Source organism: Calidris pugnax, unplaced genomic scaffold (assembly GCF_001431845.1).
Source record: "Calidris pugnax isolate Ruff unplaced genomic scaffold, ASM143184v1 scaffold166, whole genome shotgun sequence".
Taxonomy (NCBI): domain Eukaryota; kingdom Metazoa; phylum Chordata; class Aves; order Charadriiformes; family Scolopacidae; genus Calidris; species Calidris pugnax.
Window position 1 is genome coordinate 846,616 of NW_015090941.1, and position 25,741 is coordinate 872,356.

The 25,741-nt window shown below is 44.7% G+C and overlaps 1 long non-coding RNA gene across 1 annotated transcript; it reads left to right on the forward strand.

The window, feature by feature from the left end:
- The first annotated feature begins 430 nt into the window (after positions 1–430).
- Positions 431–25,741, forward strand: LOC106893678. The gene is made up of 6 exons (XR_001413145.1): positions 431–552; positions 2,550–2,684; positions 20,290–20,423; positions 21,606–21,714; positions 23,708–23,853; positions 24,934–25,741. It is a non-coding gene; the product is annotated as an uncharacterized LOC106893678 (long non-coding RNA).

The window sequence follows — 25,741 nt, forward strand, 5'->3', positions numbered from 1 at the left end:
CCAGAGGCTATGGCGGGGTGTCTGCCACAGGTGTCCCTGCCTCAGCGCATTTTCCTGCAGGCCATGATCCTTCAGGGGGGATCAGTGCTCCGGCGTGGGTCACTGGTTGCCCTCGGTGTGTCCGGGCCGCGGCGTGGGTCACCGCAGGCTGCGATGGGCTGTCCCTCACGAGTGTCCCTGCCCCCGCGTAGCGCGGCTCCAGCCGCCCCACCCGCCTCCTCAGTGCCGGTTCCCCTCGGACCCGCCTGGCGCCTGCCCCGGGGGGCGGCCGGAGCCGGCTGGGACCGGTGCGGGCCGCTTGGGCGCCCCCTCAGAGGGAGCTGCCGCCCCACGGCCCAGAGGGTGCGAGGGGCCGCCCGGGCCCGGGGTGGCCGCTCCTCGGCCCTGTCACCAGAGGGGCTGCCCGGGGCGGAGGGGGGGGGGAAGCTGAGCCGCCATTTCACGAAGGCAGGGGGAAGCAGGGTGCCACTTCTGAAGGCCTCTGGGCTTTTATATATTATTTTTTTCCTGCCGTTCATTCCGGTACTAATGATCAACAGGAGGACTGGAAGGGTGAGTATTTTCCTGACGGAGCCAATTAAGAGAAAGAGGTCAGATGGGCTTGGTCTAGACAAGATAGTTTGAGGCTCGGGGGAGGTGGGCATGCTCTGTAATTTCACACAGAATCACACAGAATCTTCTAGGTTGGAAGGGACCTGTGCTGGAGCGGGTCCAGAGAAGGGCGACAAAGATGGTGAGGGGTCTGGAGAGTAAGTCTTATGAGGAGAGGCTGAGGGAGCTGGGGTTCTTCAGCCTGGAGAAGAGGAGGCTGAGGGGAGACCTTATTGCTCTCTCCAACTCCCTGAAAGGAGGGTGTAGAGAGGTGGGGGTCGGTCTCTTCTCTCAAGTCACAGGCGACAGGACGAGAGGAAATGGCCTCAAGTTGCGCCAGGGGAGGTTCAGGCTGGATATTAGGAAAAATTTTTTCACTGAAAGGGTTATCAGACATTGGAATGGGCTGCCCAGGTGCAAAGCGCGGTGTTGGGATGACAAGGTACATCCCTTGTCAGATAACTTGGGGACAGAAGGTGTATACTGGCAGAAAAACTAAAATCTAAAGAGATTAAAAGCACTTAGGCAGTTTGGGTGCCTCTTACATGGGACCCAGATTGCAGAAAATTCCGTACCATTTCCTCACAGAAAATGGTGCCGCCTTTGAGGTGGTGTCAAGATGTGGTTATGGTGGAAGGAAGGGATAATCCGGGTGGGAAGGGATCCCAGGAGGTCGCCTGCTCCCACCTTCTGCTGGGAGGCGTCCAGTTGAGACTGGGTGGCTCAAGGCTTGGTCTGGCTGGGTCTGGAAGTTGCATCAGTTCACATTATTTTCAGATAAAAATGTTCACAACTGAAATTACCTTTTGGAGAAAAAAAAAAAAAAAGGGCTGATTGAAAATCGGTTTTGCCACTCCATATTAAATTACCTGGAGCTTTTCTGAGGAGTGGACTATTCCAGGGGGATTAGTCTCCCTATTTTGAAGGGGAATTTCCCTAATTTGGAGGAGAAGAATTTTTCATGGGTCAGAAGATCTGTTTTCTGGCCTGTCCCATTGCTGGTAGAGGCTGATCATCACGAAGGAGTGAACAGACCCTGGCGAAATGTTTTGAGATGGTCTGTAATGACTCACCCAGTAAGGCACTTTCCCTAGTTTGATGTAATTTGCTCCAATGAGCAATGAGTACTATCCATGAACCCAACAGCTGAGCCTTGCCACTCGGATGGTGCTGCAAAAAGCTCCAGAGCCAGATCTGCCCTGGGAAGCTGCAGGGCTCTGCAGAGCTCCTGGCACCCCCTGTCCTCTGGGAGACTCTGAGATGCAAAGCAAAAAAAAAAAAAAAAATTAAAAAAGCTGCCCATTTCAGTTTCCTTTAATTGTTTTCTTTTGGCTGAGATGACTTATGGCAAGTCATCTCCCCAGCAGCGGGTGTGCCAGACTGCACTATAAATATTCTGGCTGAGTAATGAGCCGTGGAGGTGTGCTGCGCGGTGGGCAGGCAGGCCGTGGTGGCTGCCCAGCTGCTCCCTGCTCTGGGTATTACCATACAAGCACAGGAACGTATGGCCTTCCTCCTCCCTGAGCATCTCTGGGAGCACACGTGGCTCGGGGCAGCTCTGTCCTGTCTTGAGGAGCTGTGGGTGAGCAGCCAAATCCAGATTTTGGGTCAGAACATCCAGATTCTAATCTCATAAACTATACTATTTTTATAATTGTGATTGGATGGGAGGGTATGAAGGCCCAGCCATGATCAAAGCTATTTTGTGCTGGGTACTATGTGCATTTATACACTGTGATATAATAATCTCTACCTTGAAGACTTCAAAAGACAATGAGATCCAGTGTCATATCTTGAAAAGGGTGTTACTCCATGAAAGGCACCTTTGAGAAACGTGACTTTAAAAAAAATAATTGAAAAGAAAGAAATGTTCTAGTCACTGGGAGGGAAAATGGCTGCTTTTCAGTGATCTTTAGAGTAATTTTGTTTTGTGGATTTCTGACATTTTTCATGTACAGCCCCCCAACCAGTGGGCCTAAGCTACCTGCCAGTAGGATGATGTTCCGAGTTACCATCCTGAAAACCCCTTCAGAGCAGCCTGTGGATCCCCAGGCCTGTGGAGCTCAGTCTGGAGAGCAGTAGCTGGAAGACCAGTAAGTACTGAAAGTTGCTGTTTACAGTTTCTGTTCCCTTATTGCTCATTACCTCTGTTGGGTCCTAAGATGTCTGCACTGACAAGTGCATACAAGGGTATAGAGGGGTCTGCATGCTGGGGACTCTTAAGGGTTGCAGCAGGCAAATTGGTATGAAATGGGGTAGAAAAGGGCAAGGAGATAGATAGAAAGGCTGCAGGAGAGTCACAGTGGCTTTGTAAAGAAGACTGTAGCCCCACTTCACAGAGCTCAACAGGCAGGTAGGGAGGAGGAATCCATTTGCTGTGGTCTGCAAGGATCACTGGAAGGCTTCTGGCAGGGTCTCCTGTAAAATGCTTTTTGGGCACTCAGCAGCTGTGGGATAAGACACAACATCACTGGATCAGTAATCAGCTTAAAGACAAGAAACGGAGTAGAATAAAGGGCTTGGTTCCTGCAAAAGATACAGCCCCGAGTGAGATCATTGGCTCCATGGTGTTTAGGAGTCACTCTGAGCCAAGAGATCTTGGTGTTTCAAACTGGTCAGGGCTGTGTAACATCAGACTCCTCAGGACATGACAATCCTGTCCAGATAGTGCCAGCCAAAGCCTGTCAGAGCCAGAGCTTCCCAGAGCCTAAGTAGCTTTTTCAAGCTTGAGGCACTTCTTTGTGTGTCTAGAGTCACACTGGCTGAATTTCTGTGAGGCTCTGGAAAGTGCAGCAGTGCAGAGAAGGAGAAGGTAGAAACAGATTTGTCCCTGACTGCAGGGACATTCCCAAATTGTTATAAACAATTCCTTTAAAATAAAGTTATAGATGAAACCATCAAACAATAATAGATTAAATTTGCAGAACCAATTTGCTGGGAAGAAGTCGCATCTGTCCTCTTTTCAGAGAGATGAGATTCTCCCTACTAAATTAACGCTTCAGAGGAATAAACATGGAAAGCCGTCAGCATTCATCTTAGCAACTTCTCACTCATCGGGTACAAAATGCTATTTAAAGTGGGTGTGGCCAGGAAAAAAGAGAGTGCAAAAGGCAATTCACAGCCATAACACAGGGCACGGGATAAATCACCTCACCTGGACAATGTCAAAGACATGTTCTGTGAAAAGAATATTCTTAACAGCCCAGGTAAGAAAGGAAGTTTTTTCTTTGAATATAACTTTGGAGGAATTCTTTGCAGCTAGTACAAAAGCAGCCCTGCCTTCAACAACAAAGCAGCCTGCAGGTCTTGCACACTGTATTTATAGCTTCTAACCCCATGGCTAGTACTCACCCTGCAAAGCATCTGTCTTAAAAACTAATGGAGGAGTTTGGAAGGAGCTTTGAGTTGGTTCCCAACTGGTTCACAATGTTCTGCATTTCTTCTCAAATCTTAAAGATCAGAAGTAGATGACCCCGTTAGACTTGAACAGGAAATGACCCAAACTCTTCCCCCCACACTCAAAGTGACCTAACACTCTATTCTTTTGGAGGATTGAAGAAGTTCAGATTATCTTTTCCCATTCATATCTCTCATGCTTCCAAAGAGCAGCACCGAAGCACAAGCCTGGAAAACTCCATGCCTGCATTTACATTTCTGCTGTGGGCAAAGACCAACTCTGCAGCTGTCCACCAGTCCCCAAGACAGGGAGGAAGGGCTGTCTCCTCCCGGGACTGCCCAGTGGAGATCCCCCTTTCTCAGGTGAAGAAATGTCTCTAAAAGTTGCACATGGGCACCACTCTTCCTCATGCTTCAGCTGTGAGCAGATGGGAGGTCCCACCCTGGTGCACACAATGCAGAGAATTGTGTTTACAAGCTCCTCTGTGCACAGGGCAGTGGATTAAGGGGCTTTCTAACCCTTTCTGGATTAAGGGTCTTTCCCTTCTCCCTTTCCTTCTGCATCCAACAGCAAGATGTAGAAAACCAGCCCAGTGATGTGGCAGTGTTTCTGCTGCGCACGGTGCAAAAGCTGCTGTCTCTTGGGAGGGACAAGACTGGCAATTGCTATTTTTCCCACCCCTCCAAATCCCCTGAGCTCAGATTGTTGAGAAATTCAGGCACAAAGTCAGTTCAAATGAATACAGATTAGCCACCTGCCATGATCGCATGGACTCATCGGTTCCTGGGCTAAATTTCTTAACTCTCTATTAGCGGCTAATTAAATCAAATTTCCCATGGCATACTTGAAGTGGTAATGAGCCTGGGGTGACAATAGCATGCAGCATGCAAAATTTGCAAGACAAGGAGGGGAAAAGCAGTGTAAGTGTAGGAAAGAGCAGGGGGGAGGGATTTCATTTGTTTGAACAGCCACGCAGCACCTGCCCCATCCTCCAGCGCGTGCTTTCCTGTACCAGGCTGTTTGGCTAAGCCATAAAGTTAGTATTTTTGTGACTCGACACGCAGCGCTGTGCCCTGCCTGCTGATGCTAATTCAGAGCAGCACTCTGCATGCTCCGAGCACCTTTCATCCCTGGGTGCATCTGACAATACTCAGGCAGCAACATCCACTTGTGTGAGTCGCCTTGTCAATCACTGCTGCCCTAATCACAGCACCCAGCATTTCCAGCCTGCTGCCTTCCCCCTGTCCAGCAGCACTTCGTTCCACGGGGCTTTGTTCAAATGTCATGCCCTAAAGAATGGGCACGGAGGGGAAAGTGGCAGATGAATAAGCCAGGGGGAAATCCTTCCATCAACGTGGTTATCTGATTACAGAATCACAGAATCTTCTAGGTTGGAAGGGACCTTAAAGATCATCTTGTCCAACCGTCAACCTAACTGACAAAAATAGACACCCACACAACAAACAAGGAGCATCATCACTAAACCAGACCTCCCAGCACTACATCAACCCATCTTTTGAACACCTCCAGGGATGGGGCCTCCACCACCTCCCTGGGCAGCCCATTCCAATGGCTGATAACACTTTCAGTGAATTTTTTTTTCCTAATATCCAGCCTGAACCTCCCCTGGGGCAACTTGAGGCCATTTCCTCTCGTCCTGTCGCCTGTGACTTGGGAAAAGAGACTAACCCCCATCTCTCTGCACCCTCCTTTCAGGGAGTTGTAGAGAGCAATAAGGGCTCCCCTCAGCCTCCTCTTCTCCAGGCTGAATAATCCGAGCTCCCTCAGCCTCTCCTCACAAGACTTGTGCTCCAGACCCCTCACCATCTTTGTCGCCCTTCTCTGGACCCGCTCCAGCACCTCAATGTCTTTTTTATGGTAGGGGGCCCAAAACTGGACACAGTACTCAAGGTGAGGCCTCACCAGTGCCCAGTACAGGGGGACAATCCCCTCTCGGGCCCTACTCCCCACGCTGTTCCTGATACAGGCCAGGTAACGAAAATAGGTATGAAAATAGGTTTCAAATATTTCTTCCTTCTTTCAATTAATAAAGAAAAAAACAAACAAAAAATTATTGCAAAATTTGAAAAGCCGTTTTTTAATTAAAAGGGCAACAGTTAATCTTGAAAATGCCTCTGCAGTGTCCCAGAAGAACTGCAGTTCATAGACCTTCTGACCTGTTTCTCCTGCTTGGCCAGGGGGCCCCAGAAGGCACCCTCGGTTAGCAACGAGCGTGCACTCCTTGTCTGCTTATTTTCGAAGCGAGGTGATGTGCATGAAAGGAGCTGTCACCAGGAGCCAGCAGCAGCGTGTCTGTTGGAAGCTCTGAGGGGGTAAAGCACCCAAAAAACCAAAATGTTTGCCCCTAGTTTTTGGGGGGCAAACTGGTGCATCCTTACACTTCTAATGCCAGTGTGGGGGCAACATTGGCAAAAACTTTACAAACATGAGCTGTCCCTGTGTTGATGCTGGATGAGGCAAACTTGGTTCTGTTATAGTGAGGATTTGGAGTCCTAGGGAGGGTTGAAGCTGGAAAGCTTCCAGGAAGAAAGACACAATCCTGCTGAGCAGAGGTCTTGGGCAAACAAGGAAGTGTTACCAAAAAGGTCTCCCAAACCTTGTTAGACTCACCCAGGCTCCAGGGCCTTTGGCTGCCGCAGCGCATTTTTCTATGAGATGGATTAAAAACCTCATGTCCCAGAACACACACATCATAGCAAAGTAAAGAGGCTTTCACCCAAAGAAGAAATGGAAAGTGTAAGTGATATTTTGCCTCTTTGGGAACTTTCATAAGTGTTTTTTTGGCTGGGTTTCATAAAGGCTTTTTTATCCAGGGCTACAAAGTCAGAAGTAGCTGATGTGTTTGTGGCCGTTCGGGCTGAAGGCTGCACCTCTGATGTTAATTGAATCCCCTGATCCCTAGCATGCCCTTGCAACACCAATAACACAAACATCTGGTGGAGGCAGCAGAAGTGCATCAGAGCCCTGCTTCCAACAGCAATTAAAAAAGGGGGGGAAAAAAAGGGAAAAAGCCAATTACATGTAATTGGATTCAGTAAACTGAATTATCTCACTATTAAAGCGGTGCTTGTTTTTTAGATAGTGGGACATTCAAACTATCAAAAGCATTAATTGATTCATCCCTTTTTTCAAGTGCTTTCTCAACAGTGCCTCTGTTCGAGAGCTGCAACCTTTTGTTCGCGTGGGGAGTCTGAATTATACAGACCATGTTTATATCTTGGTAGCTCTATTCATCCTGACTTTTTTGTCATGTTGGTGTTTTAACTCGAAAATGAGCTGAGGCTCCTGCAAAACATAATGGAAGGTTTATTTCTTCTTTTGTGATGCCTTCACTGTTACTGGAGGTGTAATTTAACAAGGGAGAAAGGGAGAGGAATGTTTTGAGTCTGATTCTTAGCCATTCAGATCCCATGCGTGGGAGCTGGGTGGTTGGGTAGGAAGCCAAAAGGAACCAGAAACCTTCCCTGTGCTGTTGTGCAGCTTGGCACATGTGTGTCCTCTGCAGCTCCAGGGCTGCACTAGGGCAAACTTTTTTTTTCCTGTGCCCTCTACATATTCAACAGAGGATATCCAGTGCTCCAGGGGCTCAGAGCAGTGCCATGAGGAGGCCCTCATGCCGTAGCCCGGGATGTCAAGGAATTGTTCTGTGCCAAAGTGGTACATTTGTCACTGTGCACGACTGAAGATGAGGCCCCCTACATCTTTTTTTCTGCTTTACTAAGTGGATACCGACTGCTGGAAAAACCAGCCATGAGAATAAGTCAGATCCAATGAGTTATTTAGGCAAATTGAAAGCATTATGTCAATTTGATGGGCAGCGTTTCAGGCCAGAATGCTGCTATTGGCATTTTCTCCCTTCTGAATCAATAACTCCTAAAGGATTACAATTTAATTTTTAAAGGGTAATTCAATCAAGAATTTGAAAACAGAGGGCATTCTTAAAATTAAACTTTAATCAGATTTATTTATTTTTTTAAATTATACTTGCAGAAAAAGAAGAGCAATTCCTGAACTATCCTTCACCCTGGACTTAAAGGGACATCTTTTTCTTATATTCTGAGTAGGAATCTGTCCCCTTGCTTACCTCAGGTTGCCCTTGCCTGTGCCAGTTCTATTCAGACATGTTTCCATTAATGCCCTGAAGAGACATCTTCCAAAAAACCCAAAGACTTGGCTGAGTTTTTCATTGGGGACTGCCATGTGTCAGTATTCCTCCTCTTTTCTATCTCCTGTTGCCTATTGTCTCAAAGTTAACAGCCAGTGCTCTAAATAAATGCTATTTTAGAAGGGTCCTGGGGTGGAGAATTAACAGTACAATTTGTTCACTGAATTTTGTCAAATGAGATGATTAGGATTTTTGGATACCAGCCCTACTCTGCCTGGTTTAGTACCACGAGAGCACGACTTCTAGGTGAAAGGAGTTGTTTTGGATCTCAGCATCTTTGCTATTGGTGCTGCACTTCTGCTGGTAAAACCCTCCTAGTTCTGAAATACAGGCTGCAGGGCTCTGTAGCTTCACAGCTGCCAAGTAGGGAGACTGGTGCAAACTCCCCCAGAACCCAGGAAGCCATCCTTCTCCTGTGGATCATTTCCATGTGGCCCGTGCCAGTCAAAGGCAGGTCGAGCCAGCTCTGAAAGAGGTTAAAAAAGCCATTGTGTGCCAGAACCTCAGGCAGGCACAGGAGCACACGGCGCCTCTGCAGAAAGATTTAGGAAAGAGTGGCAGCATCTGGGGGAGAGACACAAAAAGAGATATGTGGAGAGGCAAGAGGACACACAGGACAAGACAGTGAAGAGATGAAGGACACATTCAGAGACATGAGAGGAGAAAATGGAGAGGATCTGTGCAAGGAGACATTGCTGGAGATGCAGCTGGAGATTTCCATTTGGAAGGAGGCACTCCATGTGAGAGGAAGCACCTCTAAGGGGAGGAGGACCCATGTTGGAGCAGGTAGTGTCTCCAAAGCCCTCCCTGCTGAGCCTCACCTGGCTGGCAGAGGAAGCTGAATTTGGCAGCATCTGAATGGGGGACTTTACTAGTGCTCGATGATGGGATTTAGGTCCTGAAAGTAGCAGAGAGCTTTAATTGAGTATTTAATCTGCATCTGTAGGCATCTAACTCTGAGTCAAATGCCGAGACATCTTACCTGATTGGTGAGCTCTTGACTTGGGCAGAACTAAATGTGTGTTAGAGCACTCGCTGGGGAGGAGAAGCGGTGGCACCGTGAGCCATTAGCCATCAAAGAGGAGCTGCTGTCTTGACAGATGATGCAGTTAGGACTCAGGGGATGCTGATCTCATAGGAATCCATGACATAGATATGGCAAAGAGCACTCCTGTTCTGGGAAGTGAAGCTTCTTAGATGAACCTGATCAGTTCTTCTCCAGGTTTTTCACTTACATGACATTTTCATTAAATATTTCTTCTACTATTTTTCATAACTGGCTTCTCAGGCCATAATCCTGCTGCCCTTTGAAATTACCAACCTCTGTCCGTTCAGTGACAGTAAATCTGAAGTTAAATCACTGATGATCACAACACCTTTCCATTTTGCAAAAGTCACAGTGATGCTGCAGAAAGCAATGGGTAATAAAATGCTGCTGTATTACACCCTCATCGCGGTACAGCAAGATGTATTGTTTCAAAAACAAAGATTCCTTCAGATTTCATTAGAAAACCCCATTAAGCGAACCCTCCACTAAATAATGTCTACCTGACACTTTTTGTCATGCAGCCACGCTGCGCTCAAGGACACTTTAGGTGGAGTAGTGCAATGGGGTGACACATGGCACAAAGAAACAATAATGAAGATAATTATGAAGATAAGGTCCCTTTGGGAGACCATTGTACTAAATGCCTCAGAAAATTTGAACTGCCAAAAGGTTTTCCCATAAGCACTCTTCATGGAGAAGTACTCGCACACCCAGAAGATCAAGGTTAAAAATGCTTCGTGCTTCATTATTGTAAGACAATGGTTTTCTTTTGAACTATTGTTTATGTGCCAGATGGGCCATTGATGCTTTGCTTGAAATAGAGGGAATTGTGTGATTATAAAATGCAATAAAAACCCCAAACACCTCTCCGACTGAAATGTGATCAGCAATAGTTTTGTTTGAGGTGACAGCTAAAGCCTGAAAAACTTGCTGTAATTAACGATGGAGGAAATAAAACAAAGTGACACTGCATACATTTTCTCGGGATTTGATGCTCCTGCAATCTGAATTAAAACTGTAGAATAAGAAACAGATGGAACAGAGCTTTTCTGCTAAACTAAGGAAAGGGAGTGGTCAAGCACTAGGGAGGATTTTGCCCTTAGTGATAAAAGACTAAGGAAAATGTCATCATACCCAGAGGGGTCAGTAAGTGCAAACCTCTGCTTGCAGCAGCGTGATACCAGTCCCCATACCTAATTCCTGAATATTTTCTCATTTCTCCACTAGGTTTCACAGTCTTCAATAGCAGTGTCTTGGTTTTCTGCACCTCCTCATGTAGATATATGTAGAATAACTGTAAAAAAAAAAACCAACCCTAAAACATTATACATATATATATATGTAAGGATGAGAGAAGGGGTTGAGAGAGATGGTTTTCGGCTTTTTCCAATTGTCGAGAAATGAAATGTTCAGCTATAATTCTCCTTTTGTTTTAAGTACCTGGCATTTATTATCTGCTAAAAAAAAAATAGTTAAGCATTTCTTGTACATGTTTGTTCTTTTTTATTATCAGGGTGTGTTGTCTGTTCCTTGCTACAGGCTCTGTTTTGTCATAATCCTTTCAGAATAAGAAAGCTAAAAAACCCTAAGAATAGCACAATATGAATTCCAATGATCTCTCCTTTTCAATTAATGGCTCAAATAAGCATTTGATTTACATTCGTAGAGACACTTGCTGCAGGCTAATTAAAAATAACGTATTGTTGGCAGATCATTTATTGAGGGAAAACAAATTGACAAAAGATAAATTAAGTTGCTACATAATTAACTAGGAAAAAAAAGTACACGGCTGAAATAGTAAATTAATACATACATTTATCAATATCTCAACCAGGATTGAATAACGAAGTTTAAATTTCCCTGTAAGAAGTAGGTAACAAGAAGATGTGGCTGAAATAATGTTTGAAGTATCGTGTGGCTCAGATTTGCATGCACACTGGTGTGAGTACACAGCACAGCAAGGGTTCACATACCAAGACCATGGATTTGTCCATCCAGGATCTTCTCTGCTGGCCAGAACCAGGTGTTTTGGGAAGGGACAGAAAACGCAGTGCAGGAGCAACCTTCCTCCTAGAAATTTACCTCCTGAATCCTAATAGTTTTGATTCTGGGCTTCAGATGAGTGGGAGTCTATAGCCATTCCACAGGTTTTTTAAAAAGGGTTTTAAGTCCAATCAGTGGCACTTCTTAGTAGTTTCATTACATGGATAAATTCCCAGTCATTTCATTTCATATGCATTTTCATGCTGTCCTCATCATTTTAATATCTGTGGATAATATTGGTTTCTATGAGATTAAACATAGCCAAAAGTTTTATTTATCTGTTTGATAGCAATTTATTTAAATTATCAGAGATGTGACCAGGAAATCTGTCCAAGGGAAGTCTCAGTACTCTAAATTATGATGAATTTGGCATAAGAGACATTGGGTGGAACGATTCCACTATCTGGCCTATTAATAGAAAAAGAATTCCTGCGGGATTGCTGAGGCCTGGGGAAGGAGGAGGTGCTGTGCCGTGTGTCGGTGGCACTTGAGGTACATGGGGCTAAACTGAACTGGAGGGTTCTGTGCAATGAAAAGAGCAGTGACATCAATCCCAGGAAATGGGTTAGGGAGGATTAGCAAAATAGAGCCAGACACAAACTGTCCAGCAACTTCTCAGGATGTGTTGAGAACAGGGTCTTCAAATACCAGCTCTAACCAAGAGGGAGCAACTGGTGGAAAACAGGAAGGGCGAAGGCAATTGGGTGAAAGCATCCAAGGACTGTGGAAGTTCATGACTCTCTTTTCAGGACAACACAATATTCACATAGTGGACTTCAAGATGACAGGCATCAATACACCCTGATACCTGGGGGGGTAGGAGCTCATAAGACACAAGTCTAAGGGGAAAAAAAATAATCCAGCAAGCTGTCAGTTCTGTAAAGACATGATATTACAGGTACACGTGCAAATTATTCTAAAATGAAGGAAGGATGACAGAGACATCAACGTGGCTAAATGAGAAACTATTCAGTGTCCTCAAAGAAGAGAAATACAGAAGGTGAAGACTGCAACAGGTTGATAAGGTTGATTCTACAATAGCAAATAGCACAACCCATAAGTACAAAATCTCTATGAGATACAACCACCAAGGGCCAGAAATCATTGCCAGAAGTACCTTGAAACAAGGATGAGCAAAGAAAGAGTTAAGCTGCCTTTCAGGAGGAGGAGAAAACCTATTGAGGGATGTTGCCAGAAGACTAGTTTCTTTTGTTTTTGTTTCCCCTGCAAGGTTTCAGTGTAGAGGTCAAGTACAAGCCTGTATGTAGAGTCAGCGGGGAGAGACACGGTCACTTCTACAGGCTAAGCCTGGCCAGGAACTCATTTTGAATGCTCTCAATCCCTTTCAGAAGAAATCTCTCCTTCCTTTGGCCCTCTGCAGGGGCTCGGATGAGCCTTTCTGGCTTAATCTCAGCCTGTGGGAGCTCCGTATCCTACGACCATGGTGAGTGTGATGTAGCAGAGAGACAGTGATCCCAGCACTATTGCTCCTTCCTTCATCAAACGGCCCTGTGTAGTCCTTGTGGTTAATATCTGATGAAAGAAGCCATTGGTGCTTAATGCACAATCTGGGTTTTCATGGCTCAGAAAGAAGAAAATAATATTTAGGAGCTGGATTTCCAGATCTGCATAAGGAGGGTATATTAGCATTGATATTTGGATAGGATAGTCTCCCACCTTGTCCGCTGAACGGAACATGAGCTTTGAATATCATATCAAACCTTTTCTGCTTCATTGAGCTTCTCTTTTATGCTCTGTTGCTTTCCTTTGGCTTTTCAAGGTATGACCATTACAGAATAATAACTACTACCAGGGCTCCCACTTCAATTGCACATTCGCACAAAAGCTTTCAGCAATTGTGAGTAATTTGGAAAAAAAGAAAGAGGAAGAGAAAAATAATTTGTTATACTTCAGCAGGCAAATGAGAGGATCCAAATGAGAGTGGCTTCCTAACGGCATGACAGCTAACTTGGGAACTGCTTCCAAAGCCAATTGGGAATGGACTCTCTCCACAAGGTAGTGGTGTTTGCTGACCTCAGTCCTTCAGATGGGAGAGCTTTATCCCAGAACTCAGTGGGAATATAAATGATGTTCGATGGAAATACTGCCAGCAGAGCCCCTCTGGGTTAGGAGATCAGCTCTAGAATAATTTGGGTGGGAATTTGAAGAGTTCCATGGGAGTACAAAACTGATTTCTGCTTTCAACTGCAAATGAAAAGAAAATGCAGCGAGTTAGTAAAAACCTTGCATACATGACTGCGAGGAGGGAGAGTGTGAAAGGAGATAGAGTTCTCTGATATTCTGTCTAGCATTAAAAAAACATGCCAGTAGGTAACTTGTCAGCAAACACGGCTCTGTGTTGAGCCTCCCACAGCATCCATATTGCAAAGTGCAGTTTTGATGATTTTTTTATCCCACCCGGGACAGAGTGCCCCTAAAACTTGTCAACCCCATCACTGCCACCATATGTAGTCTGCACCAGGAGAACATGGAATTTTCTCTTAGTTTCTGAGTTTTCTCATGTAATTTTTCTGACGATGAAATTATTTGTTGAAGCTTCCTTCTTTGGAGCTTTTTAACTGTGGAGGTCTTAGTTCAGCTGTTAATCCAAGCTGTAAGGGCCTGGAGGAAGAAAGGTGGTTGAATTTGGAAAAAACACCCTATGTCTAACAGATTTAACCAGAAAAGACTAGATTCTGCTACAATCTTACATAATTTTGTCATCAGAGCAACTCCACCATTTTCAGTGGGATTGTCCCTGATTTACATTTGCACGTGAGAGGAAAATTAAGCCCCAGTGTATCTGAGACAGAGCCTGGAGATGTGATGTTACCCAAGTGGTTTTTTGTTTGTTGGTTTGTTGGTTGTCTGAGACAGAAGGTAGAGCCTGGAGATGTGATGTTACCAAAGTGGTTTTTTGTTTGTTGGTTTGTTGGTTGGTTTTCTGTATTTGTTCTTTCAGCCTCAGCCCTGTCTCTTTTTTCGGAAACTGGAAACAGTATGTTTGTGGAAGAAAGGTTTTGGTTTGTAGGAGGGGGAAAACGGATTTTACTGTTTCAAAACAGTTTTTCTACTCTAAAAGAAAAATAAGTATGCGGTAGTGAAAGAAAAGTGTAAATTAATTTTTTTCAAGATTAAAGGTGTTTGAGGGAAATGTCTGTTTTGCTTGAAAGTGCAATTCTTATCAAAATAGAGAGATTCAACAGAGAATTAAAAATAGAGATTCAACTGAGTCCATTTGCCCCTGATCCTAGCTGTGAAATGTTGACAGACTGTGCCTACCCTATGGGTTTGCTTCCATCTGTTACCGCGTTCTTCAACCTCTGCACCTCGTATTTCGTACTCACTATACCAGGCTGAAGGTTTAGAAACACCAAAAAATCAGGAAGCCCAAACTAGATCTGGACATTGCAGCTTTAGTCTAAGTCTCACGGTGCCATATGTCACTGGGAATTTATACAGTCTTTATTCCCTTTCTGTGACTCATTCATTGGACTGACTCATCTTCCTAGTTAGGTTTTTTTTCCCCTGTGGAAAACACAGCTTATTTTTATCCAGAGTCCTACCTTCCGTTTTATTTAGGGTCAATCTTAGCCTCTTTTTGTACTGGACCAAGAACACAGAGCATGTGTTTTTGCAGCTGTCCTTATTCTAACACAGATGTGGAGTTGCTTTCCCCCGGGTACTATTACAGCCATAAGCAAATGTCACTTATCCCCACTGCTGATGCCTTCTGGTCTTTTCCAGTCGCTTGGTGTTTAGTCTCCTGTCCCTGCCAATACTCCATCCGTCCTGTGTCACTCAAAGCCCGTATCTGTCATCCAGAGGGACCCATTTCTGAGATGGAGAAGAGTGAATCCAGCCACAGCTTCACGAGATGCTGTCCCCAGAACAGCAGAGCACTGAGCTCTTCTGCCCACTCTGCTACCAGGTGACTGACAGGTTGCTGAAGACAAAGTAGTCTTGGAGAGAACAATATTGTTGTGCTGGGATCAAGACCTGGATATTAATCAGAGGGGCCATTCCAGGGACCAGGTGGACTCTGGGGATGTCAGAAAAAGCAAAGGATCAACTACTGTTCTGTCTATTAAATGGGGGACTGAATCGCAGGGATAATGTGAACTCTGTCCAGCTGTCCACTCTGCCTGGACAACTGGACAATTTTATTCTAGACAATTTTGTGATAAAGGGGCGACTCCAGCCCTTCTCTGGGTTTCACAGCTGCACTGAACCCATCACTGAGTGCACCGTGGTGCTAATGGCAAGCTGCAGCCCTCATAGATCCACCCAATAAATCTGCAATTATAGTATGACAGAGCAGAGACTGTTGATGTCTCTCACAGCAGAGAAGGGGAGGTTTGAGTCCAATAAATAGAAAGAGAAGACATTACTAAGGTGACTAAATATATGTAGACACTCCATATTTTATCTGTCTATCCTGGTGGCACCTACTGCTGCTGGGAATTCATCTGTGTAAGGAAGAAAGAACAGAAATGAGCAGCAGAGTCCTACAATTTGCCTGTTCTGCTGTTCGTAGCGTGAGTGTGGTGTGACTCTTCACAGAGGTGAGGAAGGCTGGAGCTACACTCAGGTACCAAACTTATGGGGACCCTGCCTCAGTGACTTCAGACATTACAGTGTGGTTGACAGTGTATCAGTGAGCAGAGAAATAGAATAAGCCAACGCTGATGGAAACATCTAGAGGCCCTTGGTGATGGTGGTGTTTCTTCCCTGTATCTGGAAAACTCTTCTCATGGACTTTTTTGGGGGAGAAAATGAAAAGTGGCTGTGAGCAAAACATGCGGTGTAGAGTCAAGGCAGCATTTCATTAGCATGATGATTAGATTTGGTCTGAAATCCTGATGAAAGCAGATCTTGGTAACAACTAGAAATGAAATCCCTGAAGCAGTTTTGTAATGCAAGTATTTGAGGAGACCAAGTAGCTCCAGGCAGCAGAGACATGGCTATGATGAATTTAATAAGCAGTGGGAACTTTGTTTATATCAGATGTAGAAGGAACAGCCCAAAGCCAGGTTGCTATACCATATTGTGGTAGTACATATTTTATTTAATATTGAGTGCTATATCAGAAAGAATTTTCTTCAGATCCTCCCTTTGCTCCTCAGTTTTAGTTTTTCTCTCATCTGTTCAACTCTCCTTGATGTTTGATACATTTTTCATCCTCTGTCTTCCCTGGACTTCGCCTTCCTACCTCTTTTCCAAAAATTTCCTATGTGAACAATGGTCTCAAGAACTTGAGGTTCTCACTGAGGCTTTGATGCAAGGGTGTTTCAATGTCTTAGCCTCTATGAAGTCCATCCCACAGCCAACCATTAGGTTCAGTGGGACTCTGATAATGCATGTGCCTTAAACTAAATTTCTGTGAGAGACCAATCCTGAAGCCATCCTGAAGCCCCATGGAAGTTTTGGAGACTGGTTAGATGAGTAAGAGGGGAGATGACATTGAAGGAGACACGTGGTGTTGGAGTGTCCAGATCGGTTTCAGAGGAACTCAACTAAGGCTCAGCCATTTCTCCTCAAGATTCTCAGGAAGGAAGAGAAAACATCTTGGCTTTTAGGACTGGTGTCTTACTAGAGTAAGTTACAACAGTCAATGAACTGAGCTGTGGCTTTATTAGGAAGCTCACAGAAATTGTGACTATTTCTCTTTGTTTCTGACACTTCATTTAGGGAGCGCAAGCAGCCTGATAAGCGCATTCCCCAAACACAGTGCTTTCAGCCCTGCCAGCTGCTCTAAGTGTATTTTATCCTGAGGCTACGGAGTCCTTTTGAACTCTGGATTTGGAAGAGACATCTCAAACTAATGGCCAGTCTGGTCACTATGTGGCAACAAGTGATTGAGAACTGAGCACTCTGAGAAATCTTGTTTTCCATCAACCATGGCCAAAGATTTTGAGCTGTTATAAATGTCCCCACAGTATAGCACAAAAAACCCCTCTTTATGATGAAGCAATCAAAAGCTTCCAGGCTATCCAAGTCAGTTGAGAATCTGTGAGAAACTCTATAAAATAGTCTTTGCATGCCGGTAAAATTTTCTATTGATGGAATTCTGCAGTAAAGGTTAATTCTAGGACGAGTCCCTCTACTTATGTACCACAGAGCTACTCTTCCTAGAAACCAGTGTTCATGTCAAGAAATCACTTCTCTAAATTGCAACTTGAAGTGACATTTGGCCCATTAGTACATGGAGAGTTAAAGCTGACTATGATCATTCTTTTATTACATTCTCTGGCCTCTAATATCTTTTAGTACTTTCAGTACTCTACTCTGACTGTAACTGTTTTGTTCCAGGGGCCAGCAATACAGCCCTGCTATTACATCTTGGCATCAACAGGAAAGGGGCAGAAGACAACAGCTGCATGAAAATGTGCTTTTTGCAATACAGAAGGAAAGCTGGCATGATACAAGCCTTCTATAAGATTAAGGGTGGGCTGGAATCCAGATTGAATTTTGTCTAGCTACACGAGCATTGCGCTTTCTGTCCCTGTTGCTGGCAGCTACTATGGCTGTAGCTTGGACATCATTCACATGGAGGTTTGGAAGAATCAGACTTGGAGCATCTGTTGATGGACTGTGCAGCTGCACTACTTGTGCCCAGGCCTGGAGAAGCTTCTAAACAAGCCAGACCTTTGACTTGCCTCAGCCCTGACCCTGCCCAAGCCCTTTCCCTGCACATTTTCCTAAAACTCAGGCTGAGACAATCTCTCAAAGCAGGCTTAGGAACTTGTAATGTGAGCAATGGGTGAATTTGGTTTTGAATAGGTGGGACTTATATTGAAATAACATTGTTAATGAGTCTAATCATCTCATGACCTTCATCCAGCCCCCCAGGCTGCAGGGACAGGCACCCTGTGCACACATGGCTGGTTGCCATGAAGGGGCATCATGGAGGCACTGGGCCTGATGGCCTTTCCTGTTCCATCAGGTGACAGCAGTCAGTGCAGGTGGGTAGGGAGGAGGAAGAGGTTTGGCACTGAGCTGCAGCCATAGAGGTCAGATCATTGCTGTAGGTATATCCTCTGGGATTAATTTAGATAGGTGTAACAAGGCCAGCTCCAAAACTTGAAGCACTCAGGACTCATGACCTGAAACTTTCCCCACAGGGCTGGTGCCCCTGCCGTTGCCTAAAGAGAGGAAGAATGAAAAAAGCTGAGATTTATTCTTCTTTTGAAAGAGATTATTTCAAATCCACCTCCAACGCACAGAGGCTTTTATACTAAAGGCTATAAATAGCAATAATAGCCCAAAGATGTAGGAGACCCAGGTCTGATTCTCTCTGCTTCCTGAAAAGATTAAAACTTGCTGTCACTTCCTCTTAAGAAAACAGGCCACCATAGAGATGGGGTGAATATGGAGAGGATCTTTCTGTTTCTAATTCTGTATTTCAGCATCGACACTTCACCTATGTGTCTCCTACTTTAGTTGCTTGAGTCTTGTTTTTGACGTGGTACTTGTCCTGCATCTCTTTTGCTTGAAGACCTACCACAGTCCGTTAAAGAGTCCTTCTGTCTGTATCTTTTCAGCCAAAGCCATGGTCCACCCCAAGTTTACATCTCACGTCCAGCTTTGGGGTGTCAACAAAACCCCTAAGTGAAGGTCATTTGTGTATGGCACAGTCTTGTCTGCAGCAGCAGTTGGGTATAATTGCAAAACATCTGGAGACAAGGGGAGAAATGACTGTGGTCGAAAATGGGTTTCAAAAGCTCTGAGCAGTTTATGTGAGAAAACCTTGTTTCCATTAGTAAAATATAGATTTGTTATGACATTGTAAGTCTTGGCTGTGATACGCACAATATTTCCTTGGAATATCTGGCAGCTATATCACTCTTTAATATATCTATTAAATACTACATCTAGATGTAAGAGCAACCAATAAAACTTGTTTATTTACCTTTGAAACCTTTGACAGAGTAAAGCATATCACTCTCTAGATATATTTCCACATTCATATCTACTAGATATTTGGAATGGCAGCAATAAAAGAAAAAACTATAGATTTTCCTTCCAGGTCTGCATTTACTGTGGACAAAACAAAGACTATGAAAATGCATTTATTTATGTATCTATTGCTGCTATCTTTTCAATGCACCTAAAGTAAGAATCAAAGCGTTACCCTGATGTGCTTGTACAATTGCCTAAAATACCCAAGAGGGACAAATAATCACGATCTTCACAGAGGTCTTCTCCTGTAATCAATCTTCAGAAAAAACTCAGCATTTTGATTTTATTGGCATTTATGGTCATATTTATTGTCCCTCTGCTGGGACAACTAAGGATTTTCTTGGCTGGCGCACGCATGTACACACACATACCTTCCAGCGTCTCTCAACTATCAATTCACAAAAAATTGCTTTCAATTCCGAAACTATAGCATTTCAAACAAGAGTGGATGAAATAAAGTAGAACATTAAAACAGCCTTGTGGGTTCAGACAAGTGCACAGCAACCAGGAAAGCCAAGAATAAGAATCTTTTTGCTTTACTGCTTGATGAAGGTTGCAGTCTCCTGGTGACTTGTTTTCTTAACTTTAATATCTTTTGATATTTTTCCAGTCCTGTTATAGCCAGAGCTTTAGACACATGAAATAGCTTGTGTATCAGGAGGAGCAAAGGGCAGCTCGACCTTGTCTCTTGTCACTTTTCCGTTTGCTCAGCAGGAGACAACACACTGTGTTAAATCGCTAAAGTTTATAACAAGATGAATCAAGGTGGAGGCTCGGAAAAAGGAGAGAGATAAAAAGCAAGCATGTACTTTTTGTGATTCACTTGAATCTCTTCAAATAACTGAAGAAGCACATGAACAAGGGAGGATTTTGTCATTTTTTTCCCCACAGCAAACGTAAAAGAGATTGTGATCTTCCCCAGGTAATGCTGTTAATACAGTGACTAGATGAACTAGGCTTACTTCTGATCTGAAACACTGAAGAAGCAGGTTATATTAAGACCTGAAATTGTTTCTTATTTATTTTCCCTCCTCCTCTTGTTTGTTTGTGTAATTTTACAAGGTGACTGCTGAAAGAAAGCTCACAGAGGAGGCTCAAGCAGCGCCAAAGGAGGAGAGAAACAGGGCAACTGGAGGGGAAGGTGCTCCACGTGCAGACCTGTTCTAAGTTAACAACCTTCCCAGTGTGTCCTCCAGGTAATCAGACAGGCATTAATTACCAATTCAGGGTTTGTATATGCTAAACATGTACACATGCTCATGTAAATGAGCACATAATAAACAGAAATGACCATGTATATGGTAATTTTCTAAAAGGGGAGTGAGAGGGAATTTAGGTGCAATTCATAAGAGAGGAAAATGTTTCCATATTTTTTCCTGTGATGATCAGTATGCAGTTCACAGTATATCTGTTTGAGTGTATGTACATTATACACTCTTACAAGTCTTATCATTGCATAATCAATGCCTGGGAATCATTTAGCAAAGGGTTTTGATAGTTTCCATTTTGGGAGTCAATTTTCTAATGAAGACAAAGTTTTATAGTAAGACTGAATGGAAACCAAGATAAACATGCTAAATCCATGATACAAAGACTTACAGATAATAAGTCCAGAACAGTGACAATGATAAGCCAGTCTCACCTGGCCAAGAGAATCAGAGAAATTCCCTGGACAAACATTCATTGTTCATCTAAAAAAAAATTTTCAGTGATGGAGAATCTGCCATCAACAAACATTCATTGTTCATCTAAAAATTTTCAGTGATGGAGAATCTGCCATCAACCTGTGCAAGTTGTTCCAGTGGTTAATTGATACCACTGCTGAAATGGTCCAGACTATTTCTAATGTCATTTGATCTATCATACCTCCATCTGCTAGTCTCAAAGCCCCAGGACCAGAAGACTGACTCTTTTTGTGACCAGCCAGCCCAGGAGCTCCCTGTGCTGTGCTAACACCTGCACTGCTTTGTAGTGACTTCTGTGTCATGAGCAGTTCACATGTGACTGTTGATGAACCCCAACACAAAGGATGTCCTGCAAAAATGTCCTGTCCAAGAGGCCCAGCCTTTGTGTCCATGGAACCTGTTGAGTAGATAAGTTGTATGGCTTTGGAATGAGCTCAAAATTTAGATGTGTTCTTGGGAAATGGTGTTCAGCCTTCTTTTGTGCCACTGCACTGTCTAGGTCTTGAAGGTCTTCCATGTTTTGGAGGACTTAAAATCCACAATCAAGTTCTGTTTACTTTTAATATCCTTTCTAACCAGAAAGGCTAAGGAAACTTTAAAAAGTCTATTTACTCAATGAAATATGGGATTTGGATGTAAAAAGCTACAAAACACTTGCAGTTCATTTTATTTTTCATGGATGTTGTATTTCAGATATTTTTTTGGTATTTGCTCTCCGTGCAGCAAACCAACAGACAAAACACAGTCAGGACTGGAACAGGACTGAATGTGCTTCAGGTGCAACTCAGCCGGGCACGCTCAGGTATGTGGATTTAGTTATGTCTAATGCTTTGCACGCTGGGAGAGTAAAAGTCTTGTGCAGACAGTATTTGTGTGTGTCAGCTTTGAAAATAGTGAATCAAATTGACAAGTTCAACAAGTCACTTCTGTTCAACAAGTCACTTCCTTTTGTGTGTTCATACATTGATACGCCTTTCAGTAGGAATTTCCTGAAAGGGTTGCAATTTTACCATTTGCAGGAACAAAAACTTACATTACTATGGAGACGGTTGTAACTCGGGACAAGATGCTGGTACCCTCCCTTTGCAGATGAAGGTAGAGAGCCTCATCTGAGGCTTCTGCCATGGGCTGACCTTCAGCAGACATGAACGAGTGTAAGCAGCAGCTCAAGTTAAGTCACTCAAGGCCCTGTTGGGATGCTGTGCTGCTTGTTGACATGGCAAATGTGACTGCAAGGCAGTGAGGCCTATCAGTGGGAGGTGCCACCACTGAGCTCTGAGGCTCTCCATACCTCCAGTAGTCTACAACTACCTGAAAGGAGGTTGTAGAGAGGCAGGGGTTGGCCTCTTCTCCCAAAGGACGAACGACAAGACCAGAGGAAATGGTCTGAAGTTGGGGCAGGGGAGATTTAGATTAGATATTAGAAAGAATTACTTTACTGAGAGAGTGGTCAGGCCCTGGAACAGCCTGCCCAGGGAGGGGGTGGAGTCGCCATCCCTGGAGGTAGTTAAGAAACGTGTAGACATGGCTCTTCAGGGCATGCTCTAGTGCCCAAGGTTATTGGTTTATGGCGAGGGGTTGAGTGTGGGGTTTAGTTGGTGGGTGTGGTGTTTTTGGTGGGCGTTTGGTGTGGTGTGGTGTGTTTTTTGGTTTTTTTTGGTTTTTTGTTGTTGGGTTTTTTTTGTGGTTGGACTCGATGATCTCAGATGTCCCTTCCAACCACTAAGATTCTGTGATTCTGTGATTCTGTGAAATGGGATCAAATACAGGGAGAGAACATCAAACTTTTCATGCCCATTTTCAGCTTCCCAGGGGAAAATGGCTGAAATACAGAGGGCTGTGCCCAAATGTCCGTGGGTGAATATGGAAAGCACTGCTGGAAAACACCTCCCAGCACAGACCTGGGCATGTCAAAGTACGAAGGGAAGGAGCCCTACACTGCCTTCATGCTCTTCAGTAAATTGCCTTCACTTTTCTGAGTGTCCCTCATGCAAATGTCTTTCCAAAGGGGCAGTTGAGGAGAGCTGGAAATGGTCACTATAAAACCAGATGTCTAAGTTACAGCCCTCATTGACTTTCTCTCCATTTACAGTCAGTGGAGAGAGGTATTTCAGAAAGTTATTCAGAGCTTCAAACAGTGTCTGTTATTTTCCAGTGATGGACTCCATGGGGAATGACAGACTCCTGAGCTCCTGACTCAGGTGGTGGATGCTGGTTGGGTGGTGTGGGTTCCCCACCACCACAGACACCACACTTGGTGCTTCAGTCTTGCAACCTGTTAGAACTGAGGGCAGTTTTATGACAGGGCTTGCTCTGGGGTGTTGTTAGAGCACAGCCATTAGTGTCTGCAAATTGCTCTGAGAGGAGCCATTAGAAAACTGTAAAGTGCTATTACTAAATACCCACTTACATTTTAAAAGAGGAAAACCAAATGCTCTTGCAGTTGAAAATTGCATGTATTTTAGACAAAAGATATAAATAATGAAAGGAAAGTATCCAAGAGAGAGCACCATACTGGCCAGTCCTTTGTAAAAAGTTGCTGAAGGAGGAATGATCTGGCTGCTAAATGTCGGGAAGCACGAAGGTTGAGTGCATGGATGACAAAAGTCATCACACTTTCATGTTCTGCATCCCTAAATTATGTGGTGTTTCAGAGCTAGTGAGTACCTTTTCATAAAGGAGGAAACTATTCTTGAAGACAGTTTGCTTCAGCAGCTTTCCTAGAATCTCATGAATTTGTAGAGCACAAAACAAAACCAAAAAAAACCTCTAAAATATTTTTTTTTTCATTGCAGAAAAAAAAAGAACACGAGGCTACAAAAGTGTATCTATCTCTATATATATTTTTTTCCCACAAGGCCCCTGATTTAATTAGTGGAGTCACCAGAGACTTTGAAAGAAGCCTTCTACAGAACCCTTTTCCAGACTCTGAGGGATGGAGGTAAAAATAGATTTTAAATTGGTCTTGGGGAACTGCTGTTTACTTTAGAGGTAGATTAAAAAAAAAAAAATTTACTAATGAACACTAACGATGCCTTATTCCAAGTCTTTGTCAACTCAGTCCCAATTACTCCACTTGCAATCTAGCAACACAGGGCAGCACAGTCATAGAATCAAATAATCACAGAATGGTTTGGGTTGGAAGGGACCTTAAAGCCCACCCAGTCCCATCACCTCCCCTGGGCAGGGACACCTCCCACCACACCACGTTGCTCCAAGCCCCCTCCAACCTGCCCTTGAACCCCTCCAGGGATGGGGCAGCCACAGCTTCTCTGGGCAACCTGGGCCAGGCTCTCACCACCCTCACACCAAACAAGTTCTTCCCCACATCTCAGCTCCATCTCCCCTCTTTCAGGGTCAAACCCTTCCCCCTCTTCCTATGGCTCCCCTCCCTGATCCAGAGTCCCTCCCCATCTCTCCTGGAGCCCCTTGAGGGACTGGAAGGGGCTCGAAGGTCTCCCCGGAGCCTTCTCTTCTCCAGGCTGAACCCCCCCAACTCTCTCAGCCCCCCCTCCCAGCAGAGGGGCTCCAGCCCTCAGGTCCTTGGGTTGTTCCACAGCCACTGATAGAGGGGCTCCAGATTCACATTAGCACAGTCATCACAGCGTAACCCACTGCTGGGATATAATTGAAAGCCCCTTCCTGATTCCAGCAGCAGTAGCAGAAAAGGAGATCACAGCGTTCTCTCTGGATGTCTGCAGAAGACAAGGGCCATGCAGAGCAGCAGGTGCTGTGCACTGCTGTTTTGGGGAATTAAAGCAGCTTTCTCTATCGGTGGCAGCTCTGTTAGGGTCATACAACCATAGAAGTGTTTGTGTAGATGGGACCTTTAAAGATCATCTAGTCCAGCCCTCCTGCAATGAACAGGGACAGCTGGGGCAATGGTCTTGTGGATGACTGTGGCCATGCTGCTTTCTGTAGCCTATTCCATGTTATATTAGAGCTTGCATGCTGTACAGGACAACGTAGAACCAGAGGTGATACAGAGGATTGCATTTGATTTCTTCTCATCTGTTCTCAGGATGTCCCTGAGGACTGCTGGCTGCACGGATCAATCTGCTTTAGGGACCATCTGCTCCTGAATCAGCTGGTGGTTGCATCCAATGACACCCAAAAAAGTTTGTCTGAGCATATTTGCTTTTGCAAGCCTGCTGTGTTGGCAAGGCATGGAGGTTGAGTGGGCTGGAGGGGTGGCAGCAGTGAAGAGGAGACACCAAGCAGTCAGGTTTGTGGCTGCTCCTGTGCTCCCCTGCCTCATGGAGCAGCACCAGCATAACTTCCAAGATTGAACTCCCCAGGCCTTTGCCACATGGCCATTCCTGAACACAAGCTGGGGCTCAGTATCATCCTTCGGTCACAGATAAGGAACTGCTGCCTCCTCTTGCAAGTCTTCAGTAATTTTATAAGGAAAATCTTACCAGCTGGTCAAAAGAGGTGATAATGCTGCGATATTCAGCGTTGGTGGGGCCTTGCCTGTGCGCAGTGCTGAGCTGCACGACTGAAAAAGGATGTGAAGGGCCTTGAACGCTCCAGAGAAGGGCAAGAGGCTGGAAGGCATGTCCTCCAGGGAGTGGCTGAGGACCCTGGGTTTGTCTAGTTTGGTGTAAAGGGGGCTGGGGGGTGACCTCATTGCTCTCTGCAGCACTGGAGGAGGTTCAGGCTGAACATTAAGAAGGGTTTCTTTACCGAGAGTGTGGTCAAAGACAAGAGAAGATGAAAAGATTTATTATTGAGAACAACAAACAACGTACTATTATTACTTACTCCTACACTGTGTCTTTCTACCTCTATGATGCTCACTTGCTCCCTACGATCTCTGCTATGTCTAT